The 13,204-nt window shown below is 39.3% G+C and overlaps 1 protein-coding gene across 4 annotated transcripts in view; it reads left to right on the forward strand.

The window, feature by feature from the left end:
- The window catches only part of LOC131437858 (zinc finger protein jing homolog), a 191,228-nt gene that overhangs the window by 127,079 nt on the left and 50,945 nt on the right, over positions 1 to 13,204 (forward strand). Inside the window, exon 2 of one of the 4 annotated variants that reach the window (XM_058607481.1) lies at positions 11,117 to 11,279. The exons of the other annotated variants lie outside the window; for them this stretch is intronic. The gene's annotated coding sequence lies outside the window, so the exon portion shown is untranslated. The remainder of the gene's footprint in view (positions 1 to 11,116; positions 11,280 to 13,204) is intronic. 4 annotated transcript variants of the gene reach the window in all.

Below are 13,204 nucleotides of genomic sequence, written 5' to 3' on the forward strand. Positions count from 1 at the left end.
TTGAGACAGAGTTTTATCAAAATAAGAAATGTTTGACTGATTTTGAGAAAATCACTAGTACAACACTATTTTATTGGATTTTTCATTTCTTCACTATAACTATTTGAAAAAAATGGGTTAGAAGTGTTTGACACTTTTCACTTAGCAATTCGTATGATTGTCACATACGAACAGGGAGTCTTATAGAAGGGAATATAGATTTTACTATGTCATATATCTTTAGAGGGTCAACGATAGGATCGAAAATATATCAAATATTGCGCGTTGTTTATGTATGCTTGTCTGTAAATATCTAAAAACATACGAGTAGAATTAAAAATTTATAGACATCGACCATGGGAAATATAAATGTTAGACGCTCTGTTCAATCGAATTGTCGTCGGAGTTACTTAATCGCATAGCAGGATAATTAAAATGATAGAATAGTGCAGTTTTGCATGTTCGATTCCTGTCTCTGAAGATAACTTTTTCTTTTTTCGCAATCTCATCCTATCATCTAGCGATTCCCAATCTGTCTTTGGATGGGTATTGATTATAAGTTTAAGTAGGTAAATGAATAAAGACTGTACCAGAAAGTATGGACGCACTTTGATTTCGCTATAAATAATTCACAAGTGTTAGATATTCAAATTTTATTCGATATACTGATAATAGTAGACTACAACAACAGAATATTATTCTCAACATTTGCTACTTAGCATTGTAGAATAGCTGGCGCACCTTCTTGCGAACGTTCCTCATTAAATTCCGTACTGACTTCTTGGCGACAAGTTTTAAAACTTTTTTCCAATCTTTTTCGAACTGTTGAATGGTTTCGGCTGTCGAGACATGTTTCCTAAGATGTGCCTTCGTTTATGCCAAAAATTCAACAATTGGTCGAAGTTGCGGTCAATTCGGTGGATTCTTGTCTTTTGGGACGAAAGTGACATTTTTGGTAGTATACCATTCTACCGTTGATTTCGAGTAGTGGCAAGAAGCAAAATCTATCCAGAACACGACAGGATCCTTGTGGCTTCGAATCATGGGTAGAAGTCGTTTTTGTAAACATTCCTTGATGTATATTTCGCTGTTCATTGAATCAGTGGTGATGAAGGGTTTCGAAATCTTACCGCAGCTACAAATTGCTTGCCAGACCATAGCTTTCTTACCAAATTTTTCGACTTCAATCGATGTCTCGGACTGGTTTGACACTTGCCCTTCTCACAACGTATAATATTGTGGTCCCGGCAAGGATTTGTAGTTTCACGTAGGTTTCGTCGTCCATGATTATGCAGTTCAAATTTCCATCAAGAATCGTATTGTACAGCTTTCGAACCCTCGGCCTGATCGATGCTTCTTGTTTCGGACTACGTTTTGGTTGTTTCTGCTTCTTATAGGTTCGAAGATTCAAACGTTCTTTAGCACGAAGAACATTTGACTTCGATGTGCCACTTTTTTGGCCACATCCCGAAATGAAACCTCCTTCTTTTGCTCGAACGCCCTCAGTATACGTTTATCCAACTGAGAGTTAGCAGGACCTTTTTTTCGACCCGTTTTCGGTTTATCCTCAAAGGTGCTATCCTCACCGAACTACCTGATTGCATTTCGCACGGCTTTTTCACTTACTCCTTCCATTTTTGCTATCTTTCTCAGTGACAGTCCGCGTTCTGTGCACCATTTGTACACAATTTTCCGACGTTGTTCTGCTGAAAGTCCACGCATTTCGAAACAAACTAATGAAAACGAATAAACAACTGCATAAGTGGTTAGGAAAGAGTGTAAACAACAGGACGTAGCCATAAAAATTGACAGATTCTGAACCATTGCGAAATGGCAGCGGTTTTTGGTTGCGTCCATACTTTCCGGGACAGTCTTTATTTAAAGTAATAACTAATTAAATCATGAATCTTCAGGAGTCGTCGGTCACGCTGCGGCCCGGCAGAGTTTTTGCAAGTCCGGCAACCCGACAGCTTCTCCTAGGCCCGACACTGCCGGACAAATACCGTGCAGGTAGCACCCCTAATTATTCCTCGCACATCTCAGCCTAGTTAGCGTTGGGAAACCAGTGTAATGATGTTTCAATCTATTTCGACTGTTCCATTTTTTCGTTTGGACAGACTGTGCTAGCTGTCATTGCATAAAAAATGATGATGAAAATCTACCCAATTTTTCTTGATTCTAATCATAAGTGGAAATTGATGGCTAGGAATAGAATGACGAAGAAAAACGCAATAACATTATTCGGAATAAACTAATGATTCCGATTCTTAGGGTAGTATGACAGCTAAAAACCTAAACGTGATTCAGTTGAACTCGGAATGATTCTTCGAAATAATTTGATGCCATTCCTGGACTGTTTCTAGCCTACAAATCACCCAGTTTTATAGTATTTCCACTGAGACATCCAGCTTTATGTTGCAGTAATAAAATGTCCACGGAATTGGTTGAACATTTCGGTCTGCACACAAAAAAACACACACAAACACATTCAGACATTACCGGGCAAACCATTCACTGTTGTAGAACTGGTCGGGCGAATTCCGGTCGTGCTGTTGCATTCAGGTGTATCGTTATTTACGAGCCTCGAATAGTCATGCCAGGGCCTGCAGGCTGTAGCCTCGACCGACCGAAGGCACCGCAAATTCTGTCGCCTTTTGTGTTCCCATTCTACCCACCCGAATGTCGGCGATTGGCAAGTATCAGCAGTGGCGGCGACGGTAGTGGTTTGGGTGGTTCTATGCAAGTGGTATTAGTAATAGTAGTAGCAGTAGTTTTTGTTAGTGGTGGTGGTAGTGGACTGTTTTCAATCTCTGGCCGGATGTTATCGCTGCTGCTGCTGCACCACTTGGCTCGTATGCAGTCGGTTCGTTTCGTGTGCGTTGTCCATGCTGCCCATCATGAGGAGGAATGTATAAAAGATATAATAGTTTTTTAGTTAACATGGTTTCGGTCAGCCATCTAGCGATGGTCAGCGCGTGGATGGTTTGGAAAACGGAAGTTAATTGTACCACATGGTGCCTTACAAGTTCTCCGTCGACCGACTGATGAGAGTAGACACGCGTTTCCGACCGAGGTCACCACCCTTCTTCCGCTCACCAACGTCTGACCTTTAGCTACACACACTTCTGAAAAAGGGATCACCTCACGGAAGGTGGAAGGAGACACGGGTAAACAGCAGCCTACTCGGAACTGACAAGTTGAAGATCATCGCGCATGCGTGTTTTACAGTTGCACTTTATGTTCTACCACCGCTCGGTACGCATCAGGTTTATGTAAAGCATAAACATTCACATGCCTATCATCGTGGGGAAAAACCGGAACCGTGGGGGAGAGGGGTAACCCGATGGAAGGAGGCAACATTTGTTTGCTACAGCATTGTAGCGACGACGATGGGGAAACTTTTCACTTTTAGTCTCGATCTTGACGATGCAAAATATAACAGTTTGTTCAGAGGTGTGTCTGCGTTTAAAATATTCAATGCACCATGAACTAAACACAGCAACATGTGAATGTACAGCTTCACAGGGATCATACGATGGTAATTAGTTGGTGGGATACGATTGTGTAACGTTTTGCTGCCAGTAATTGGCCCATTGGTTAGGCTTTTACTCAAGCATGAAATAAGCACTGGCACGGAAATAATAAATATCAGTCAAACTGATGCGATGATGATACGAAAATTAACATAAAAGTTCATCACTAACAGCGACTTCCTCTGCAAACTAGCAAACCCATTCCATGCCACCTCCGTCCACATCAGCTATCAGATAACCGTTCGAGCGGAGCATGAGGGCCGAACCTTTGAATGTTACATGTAAAGTTGTGTGTTTGTGTGCTCGTTAGTCGTCTCACTCGTACCGATGCAAGTCTCGGCTCCGGCTATTGGCAGCATAGGTTCCACATTACGACAGACGAGGCCGGTACATAAAGTGGGCCACACAACACCAGGCACTACTTGTGGAGCTGTCGAATTACACGAAGCAGAAAGAGAGCGTGGTCTCGGAAACGGGGGAAAAAATATCTTATCATCGTGGCGACAGAAATAACTTTTATGATAATAGTAATATTTTCATTAACACATTCTCGTCGGAGTTCTCGCTATATCCACATAGGCGTTTGACACTTTCCGGTTCGAATTTGACTCAGTCAGGCATACTGTTCGGAGAAACCTTCACCCCAGTACTTTTATTATTATTTATACTATTTACATCAAGCGCAATCAGGTGATAAGCGCGTAATAACTGGATTATGTCATAGGAGTTTCCGCTTTCCATACGAGCTTTACCAATCGAAATGTAGTTTAATTGCACTGTAATCAACTTATTACTCATCAAGCTATAAAATCATAGTCGATCTAACGCGTCCTAGCTCAATTGTAATTCCAGTGAACTGATGAGATTGCATTTCCATTGGTTTTACCTCAGTAGTGCATTAATGATATATCCTCTAAGCACTATTAAATCTGAACCAGTTTATTCATCTGTTAGTCATATGCCTGATACTTTTCTCTGATTCTGCATAAAAATAAGCTATAGTTCGATTCTAAACTGCTGGTCAAAATCAATTTAAGACTTATCGAAGCAAGTTGGCATACCAGCAGCCGAATTCCGGTGGCATAAGAAATTGATCAAAATTTCCTTTGAAAATGAAAATTTTAAAATGTCTATCTTCACAAAACTGTTTTTTCTTCTAAGCGCATTCAGCAGCTGAGTTCCGGTCACAAAATTTCTCGTTAGGAAGAAATTTTTTGACACTTGAGAAGAAACAGCAAGAATAATTTTATCTTCTATGTTTTTGCGAATGAAATTCTGAAAAACAATTTCTTTAGTGATCAAATTCTGCAAAATTATTAAAAACGTATTACGTAGGAGCATTATTCTTGCAAAATTTTCTACAAAAAAATGATACAGCAGGCGAGAGAAAATTAGGCTGCTTCGCTACCGTAGATTTTTGCGGGATATTAGCAATCCGTACGATGTACCGGATGACAGCTACATTGAATGACTAAAGAAAATATATTATAGAGTTGCCCACTCGAAAAAATTTACATATTTCAGGGTTCTCAACAAGTAACAGTCAGGTAATTACTAAGTAATTACTGTAACGACAAGTATTTGTTGCGAGGATTTGAACGCATGTTTCTGTTTTGAGACCAAAATACGGTATTTTTTAATCAAACTTCATTTGTATTCGTATTTGATTTGGTATTTGTGAAAAGAAGAAAATCATAAAATATCTTTCTCTTTACAAAATTGTCTTTTCTGCTCGACGAATTCCGAACAATCGACGAGAAAGAAATGAAATAAGTTTCCAGCAAAGAGAAAATCTGGTTAAATGATTTTCCGCTGGGTTTCCCTTCTCTACATTCTCCTAAAGTTTGGATACTCGAACGTTAGCCGGGCAGCCGGATTTGGAGGCTATCATTTACGAATGAGGCGATAAAAAAAAACAAACATGAGACTTTTGGACTGAATTATTTAATTGAGAGTGCGTAATAATTTTGAAATCTGGTTTTGAGTAGATCGGATTCGCAATAGATTCCTAATTGCAATTCTCAAGGTTGATATCCGGTATTCTGAACGGTTTTTCTAATGTCCCTCAAAAATCGATGGTGGCGAAGCAGTTCAAATTTTTCTTGACGGCAATACCACATTTGCTTTTGCTGATAGAATTGCACAAATAATGTATCCATTGCTTCTATATAATAGCTATTTTATAGTTTAGCTGAATTTTATCACTATAACGACTGTTCTTCAGAATTTATTTCGCAAAAACGTTGAAGAGAATATTATTTTCTTTTTTCTTTTTCAATAGTCAAAAAATGTCTGCTTGTACTTTTTCATTCTCGAGTGTCAAAAAATTGAGAAAATAAGCGAAATCTCTTTTATTTTTTATTTAAAAGATATTTTTATTCAGGCCTATTTGCGTACAAGCTTTACGTGGCCGATTGAGCCGATTTTTTAAATATTTTTTTTTTGAGTTGGATCTCGTTGTCACCCTTTTTCTATGGGGAGAGAAGCTTCCATTTCCCTCCTGCGAGGATTGAGGGGCACTTCGTTCGTGGTTCGTCTCGTCATCCATTGTCGCATCGATGGTATTGTTGTCGATGTCCATCTTCTTTTCATTGCTAGTTGCTGTAGATGCACCTTGTTGTACATTGGTTGCAATTGCTGGTTGGTTGGAGGGTAAGTTGTTAACTGCAGCTGGTGTACTTTGTTCTATAGGGGATGATGATGGATTCGTTGAAGGGGATGCTTCATTGTTGTTGGTGGCTGTCATAGGTGTACTGGGGTTGCTTGGGGTTGGTGTGAAGGAAGCACCGTTGTCCTTTGGTGTAGTTGTCTCCTTGTCCAGTTTATCACATGGCTTACCGTACCGCTTTCTTTCCTTCGTTACCTAATTTGGCGGATTTACCTCCATCGGCAAAAAACCAACATCGTTGGTTTCATACCACTCCAGTTTCACGTGTCGGCATGATGCCAAATCTAACCAAAACATAGTGTCACCTTCTTCTTGGGATCGAAGCAGTGGCAACAGGCATTTCTGGAGGCATTTTCTTTATATATTTGGTCTTTGATGGTACTGATCGTTATGTAATGCTTCCTGAACTTACCGCATCCCCAGATCGCTTGCCACATCAAGTACTATTTGGTCAATTTGTCGACTTCCATAACACTTCGATAACCACTTGACAGGTTGTGAATAGCTGAAGCCATGCGTTTTCTAAAGTATATGGATAATTTTCTATTTATTAGTGCACAGTGCCTTATTTTGTCTGCTAAAAATCTACTGCTTTCTGGCTTTCCCTAACGGAGACGATACTTTTGAGGGAGTAAGACGCTTATCAGAAAAACATCGCTCTGATTGGTCATTCAGAGCAAAAACAAAACTGTGAAAGCACGCGAATCTACAAATATTAGCCATATTAACAGTTCGGCTGAAAAGTTCGTATCGTTTAATAGAAACACACATTTTTTTTGCCAAAATTCGTTTTTATTATTCAACATAATTGCCATCAGAGGCGATACAGCGATTATAGCGATCTTCCAACTTTTCGATACCATTTTTGTAGTAAGATTTGTCCTTTGCCTCAAAATAGGCCTCAGTTTCAGCGATTACCTCTTCATTGCTTCTAAATTTTTTACCAGCGAGCATTCTCTTGAGGTCTGAGAACAGGAAAAAGTCACTGGGGGCCAAATCTGGAGAATACGGTGGATGAAGGAGCAATTCGAAGCCCAATTCGTTCAATTTCAGCATGGTTTTCATCGACTTGTGACACGGTGCATTGTCTTGATGAAACAAAACTTTTTCTTTCTGCTGTTTTTTTGAAATTTCGTCCTTCAAACGCTCTAATAACGCTATATAATAGTCACTGATGATGGTTTTTCTCTTTTCAAGGTAGTCGATGAAAATTATACCATGCGAATCCCAAAATACAGACGCCATAACCTTACCGGCCGATTGTTGAGTCTTTCCATGCTTTGGGTTCGGTTCATCGCGTGCAGTCCACTCAGCTGACTGTCGATTGGACTTCGGAGTGAAGTGATGGAGCCATGTTTCGTCCATTGTTATATATCGACGAAAAAATCGGTTTTATTTCGATACAACAGCTCCAAACACTGCTCAGAATAATCAATTCGTTGTTGTTTTTGATCGATTGTGAGCTCACGCGGCACCCATTTTGCACAAAGCTTTCTCATATCCAAATATTCGTGAATAATATGTCCAACACGTTCCTTTGATATCTTCAGTGTGTCAGCTATCTCGATCAACTTCACTTTACGGTCATAGAAAATCATTTTGTGGATTTTTTTCACGTTTTCATCGGTAACAGCCTCTTTTGGACGTCCACTGCGTTCATCGTCTTCGGTGCTCATATGACCAGTACGAAATTTTGCAAACCACTTACGAATTGTTGCTTCGCCCGGTGCAGAGTCTGGATAACACTCATCAAGCCATTTTTTGGTATCGGCGGCACTTTTTTTCATCAAAAAGTAGTGTTTCATCAACACACGAAATTCCTTTTTTTCCATTTTTTTCACAATAACAAAAGTAGCTTCACTCAAAATGCAATATCTCACAAACTAATAATCAGACAGCTGTCAAATTTATACACGTATCTTTTGAAGGTTGGTACTAACTGAAAATGGTATGGATTTAATTCTAGTGGCACCCTCTCATAGAAACGATACGAACTTTTCAGCCGATCTGTTATTTCTAATGCAGAATGCTTCAGTATCACATTTTCCAGAGACTTCCAAGGTACTTCCAGAGCCGGTATTCAGGAACCAGCATAACCCGAACCGATTCGTATGGCCATATGACGAATAAATTGCAATATTTTTGAGTCCAACTTTAAAGCTTTTCGGGATTGTCATCTTCTATATCGGTTTGAATTTTAAAAATTCATCATCCTGTATTTCCAGAAATGGAAGTCAGAATTGGATAAAATTGAATTTATTTTAATTTGAACTTTTGTTTCTTAAATTCGATTTGGCTTTTTTTGAGAAAACAATTGAGCTTTGAGAAACGATTCGATACTGGAACCGATATTCGAAGTTCGGTGTAGCCGAAGTCAGACAAATTCACCTGAGTAGCTGTATAGTTTACATTTGTTTCAAAATGTTTGAAAATCAATGTAGACATCTTGGAGGAATCGTAGTGCGAATTAATTAAATTTATGGATGCCTTCCGAAACGAAAACTGAATATAAACAAAAATGAAATAAGTTTATTTGGTTATCGACTATCCAAATCTGCTAACCCGATAAACCTGATTAATTTGTGTTAAATAGACATTTTTATTTTTTATAGACATATTTATCCGATACCGGAAGTTGGATCTGACTGAAAAACAAGATGTTTTATGGAATCTTGAAACTTTTCATTTGAATCTTAGATGATTCTTAGATTTCATTTGAACACAGAAAACAGTTGAGTCATACCCGAAAAAAATTGAGTGAAATTATTTGTCACACACGCATTTGCTGATCTCGACGAATTGATTCGAATGTATATGGCTGTTATGTTCTTCCAGCATTTATTGCTGTAAGTAGTTTAAATCAATATAATTATGGAATTGCTTTCAACTCGAAGATTCGAATATCGCATATTCGAACGATTATGTTGCCAAAAACGAACCGTGCTAAAATCAGTCCGAGGCAAAATATCATGCTGTACACAGTTTTTTTTCGTACTTAGAAACAAATGTATGTAGCAGTATGAAAAAACATGTTTCACGTTGCTCCCAAGCATTTCTTTGCCAGACAGTGCTCAAAACTTTTACTGCTGGAATAGGGAAAAAAGTCGCTTACACAAAAATTTCGATATCTCCGTTAAAAATGGACGGATTTTAACAATCTATGGCTTGTGTGACAGATACTGTCAAAAAACTGAAAATTTTGACATAAAACTTCGTATAACTCAAAAAGTAAACATCCTATCTCAAAAACATTCTATAGCGTTCTGGGTGACGGGGAGACCTTTCATTTGCGACTAGTTTGATCAAAATCGGTCCAGCCATCTCTGAGATCTCGACCTCTTAGTTGACAACACACACACGGACATTTGCTCAGTTCGTCGAGCTTTCACTCAAACTGACACTCAAATTTTGACATCGATGATTTCGTGTAAACACAACTAAAATCATGAGTTATTTTAATGAGCTTGTAAGCATAGTATCCTACACATCTTTAAAATGAGGGATGTACGTCAAATTGAAGTTGAACAATTTTTGGTCGTAATAGCCTTTTTTGTATTCCGCTCATCTATACTGGTCAACAATAGACACTTGAAGTGGCGTAAGATAGGAACTCACCTTTTAGCATTTTATACCGCTGTGGTTTCACAGAACTATTATAGAAATAAATTCTTGGTTACGGCTACAAATTTCTTGGCTACTCTTGCTCATATTTTATATTCTAATGACGATTATAGGATGTTGATTAGGCCCTTTACACAATACATAAGTCTATAATATGAGTCGAACATCCCAAAATCAATACACATTCCCAAACAACACATAACAACAATCTTAGCTGTGATTACTTAACTCACCGCCCCGCGCTTTACGACCCCAACCAACCAACCAACCAACCAGAGCTTGAGGTCTGAAACATCAAAACGGAATGGGAGTACCTTCGTGCAAAAAAAAACATGAATCAAATTTATCGAATTGCATTCTTGTCTACTTACTTCGCCTGGATCCAGTTGCCGTACAGTGCTATTTGATGGCCGTCGAAACCTCGACCTACACAAAAGCACACAAACAGACAAGCAAATGTTGCACTCAAAGAAAAAGAGAAGTCCGGAGCCAAACTCACAGAACTGGCTCCCGTCGTCGATTTTTTTTTTGGTTTTGAAAGTGGAAAAACTACTTCCCTGTTGTAATCCGTGGCTCCCCTGAACGGCTCGACGGTGTCATCGAGGTTTTCGACGGAAAAACGCGGGGGTCTGCAGCAACAGCAGTAATTGTATGGAGATTCAATCACGACGGGGCCACACGACGACCCCATTGGCATCCAAATCAACCAACCGGAGCTGAGGAAGCTATGCAATGTGTTATTAAATCTTTTTTTGATGGTAGTTCTTTTTCATGTGAGTGTGTGTTTGCAGGTATTTATTTTGCCGGCGATGACATGAGCCGCATGATGCAACCAGACAATCTGCCAGCTAGTCAGACAGCACCACGAAAGTACCAGCAAAGCTTACATACGTTGTCGAACAGGAAAGTTCCGAAAAAGAGTGCAAGGACAAGGCTATTTGTGTGGTGATGCCACACAACAGCCGGTTGAACTGTATTTTTTATTTTGTTTATTCTGATTGAACAGTTCTTCGTTTGGATTCTAGTTTCTGGTATTTATGAAAGATTCTATTGTTTTTTTAATGAAGCTGACACAAAATAAAAAATTAAAATCGGATAATTTCTTGATTCGAAGATCTCGTTTATTCCCGTACAATTAAGAATTTGTGCAATCGTTCGGCGGACCAATTTTTCCTACTCTAGCATAAGCTCATCAAATAACTATGCCCAAAGCTCAATCGCTAAATATGTTTGCAAATATGCTAAACAAGTTTTGCTCACCAAAACCGAAAACTAACCAGACTCCTTTTCGTTTTCTCTTTTTTTTTCGACGCAGGTAAGAAGAAGGGCCAGCAACCGGTTTGAGCAACCCCGAAAATATTCTCTCCGCTTTCTGCGATGCGAGACTGAGGCTTTCGAAGTAACACACATTTGTTTTTTTTTCTGGAGCCCCGCGATCAATGACCGCCCACGGAATTGGCTTCATCATCGCATCGCAGGTATAGAAAGACGAGTGTGGAAGCAGGAAAAGAATCTCACTTGAAAAATCGACATCGACGCGATGTCGATCGAGTTGAGTTCTGTTCGAGATGTGAGTCAACGTTTCTGAAGAAGAACCAACTCGATCGTATAGAATGTGTTTGGAATGTGTGTTTTCATTGATTCAAGATTAAATTCGGTCCCGATCTTTTGAAGTTAACCGGCTTCCGACTCGACACTCTTCGAGTGCCGTTGGTTCTCCAACGAAAAAAGGGTCAAACACAAATCAAAAATGTTAACTAATTATGTTGTGACGGATCACGTTCAAAGTGAACGATCTTTGACTGTCCAGCGAAACCGAAATATGCTACAAAATACAGTAGCTCAAACTTCTCCGACAGCGGGAGCCAGGGGTTTGGAGGGATTACATTTATTAATTATAGTTTCCAAGCGTGATGTGGGTTGCCACCACGGAGTGAGCGGAAGTGTGGAATGAAGATTCCACGGAATGAAAAGAGTTGTAGGAGAATGTAAATGTTGGTTGGTTTCCCATTAGCATGATGTGGAACGGGGCCTGCACAGAACACGCCACAACAAAAAACCTGCACCCGCATTCGGAAGTGAAGGTAGGCGGCAGATTGGCACGCGGAGGGCTTCAGGAAAGAACCAATTAATGCTGGAGAACGTTTGTATAATGGGTAATTTGGCATCTAACTCGAGTTAATAGAGGAAAACTATTATGGTTGATGTCTATGGAAGTGCTACGGCGGGCAGGAGACGACCGACAGGCCGTCTTCCTCTTTCGGTGTAGACTGACTGATTGGTGGGGGGTTGACGACTCGCAGCTCCAGTGGCCTATGGGAAAAATTGCAGAATGTGGGCGGGAAATAGCAAAAAACTTTTACTTTCGTGTAGAGTATTGCCTGGTTTGAACAGAAATCCAGTAGCAGGTGACTGAAAAAATCGTCTGCTGGAAACATGTTTTTCAGCAATTATAATTGCATTATAAATGAACTTCAATAGTGGTTTTATAAAAAGGGGGGTTGGTAATGTCAGTGACACAACTGGATGACGTGAATACGAAAAAACTGATATGCTGAACACAAAAAAATAATGAAGTTTTCACGGCATGTGAATCAAAAGAAATATTAAATAGACATCAGTTGAATCGAAAACTTAATTGAAAACCATCATCGAAGTAAAACTAAATAGGAGTGCATTGATATTTCAACGAATAAGACTGTATTTTTGAATTAACGCTTAGTATCGCTTAGTATATTGAAAAAAAAACTGTTAATAATTTTATGTTCAATTTCCTACTCTAAATATGTGCATGGAAATTGATGTAAATTCACAAAATATTTTTATCTGGGTTCCGTCACACTTCTGAATATGAAAAATCGTTCTAATTAGTTGATTACTTGTGTGATTTGTACAAGCTTCCACTTCTTCGCTTCCAAAATTGTACCGGTGCCTCTAACACACAATTAAACAAGGCGGGGCACATGAATAAAATAATACTAGCCTCGAAACCCCACACTAGGTGTCCTAAGAAATGGCAATTTAGCACCTAGAAAAATTTCTTATACAAAATCAAACAAAATCTGACATTTCTAAAAGGGTGGGATAAAATTTAGATCCCAGCTCCAGTAAACTTTTTATGTACCATTAGGTCCCATGCTAAATGTTCGATCTGTGAAACACGAAGAAATCGAAACGACAGCTGACTATCGTTTACAATTCGATCTCAGCGTTTTTCCAAAATGAGTACCGCGTACACTTAGCGCTTCGAAGTAGTTTTTTTGTTCTCGCACCAAAAAGGTCCCAAAAAGACCCAAGCTACCATCGTCAATATGTTTCACCTCTTTGAAACGATTCACCCACTTACTAACACACTGTTTTGACTTTTGCACGTATTTTGACAGATGTATGTGCTCGCACCCGG

The sequence above is a fragment of the Malaya genurostris genome, chromosome 3, assembly GCF_030247185.1.
Source record: "Malaya genurostris strain Urasoe2022 chromosome 3, Malgen_1.1, whole genome shotgun sequence".
Lineage (NCBI taxonomy): Eukaryota > Metazoa > Arthropoda > Insecta > Diptera > Culicidae > Malaya > Malaya genurostris.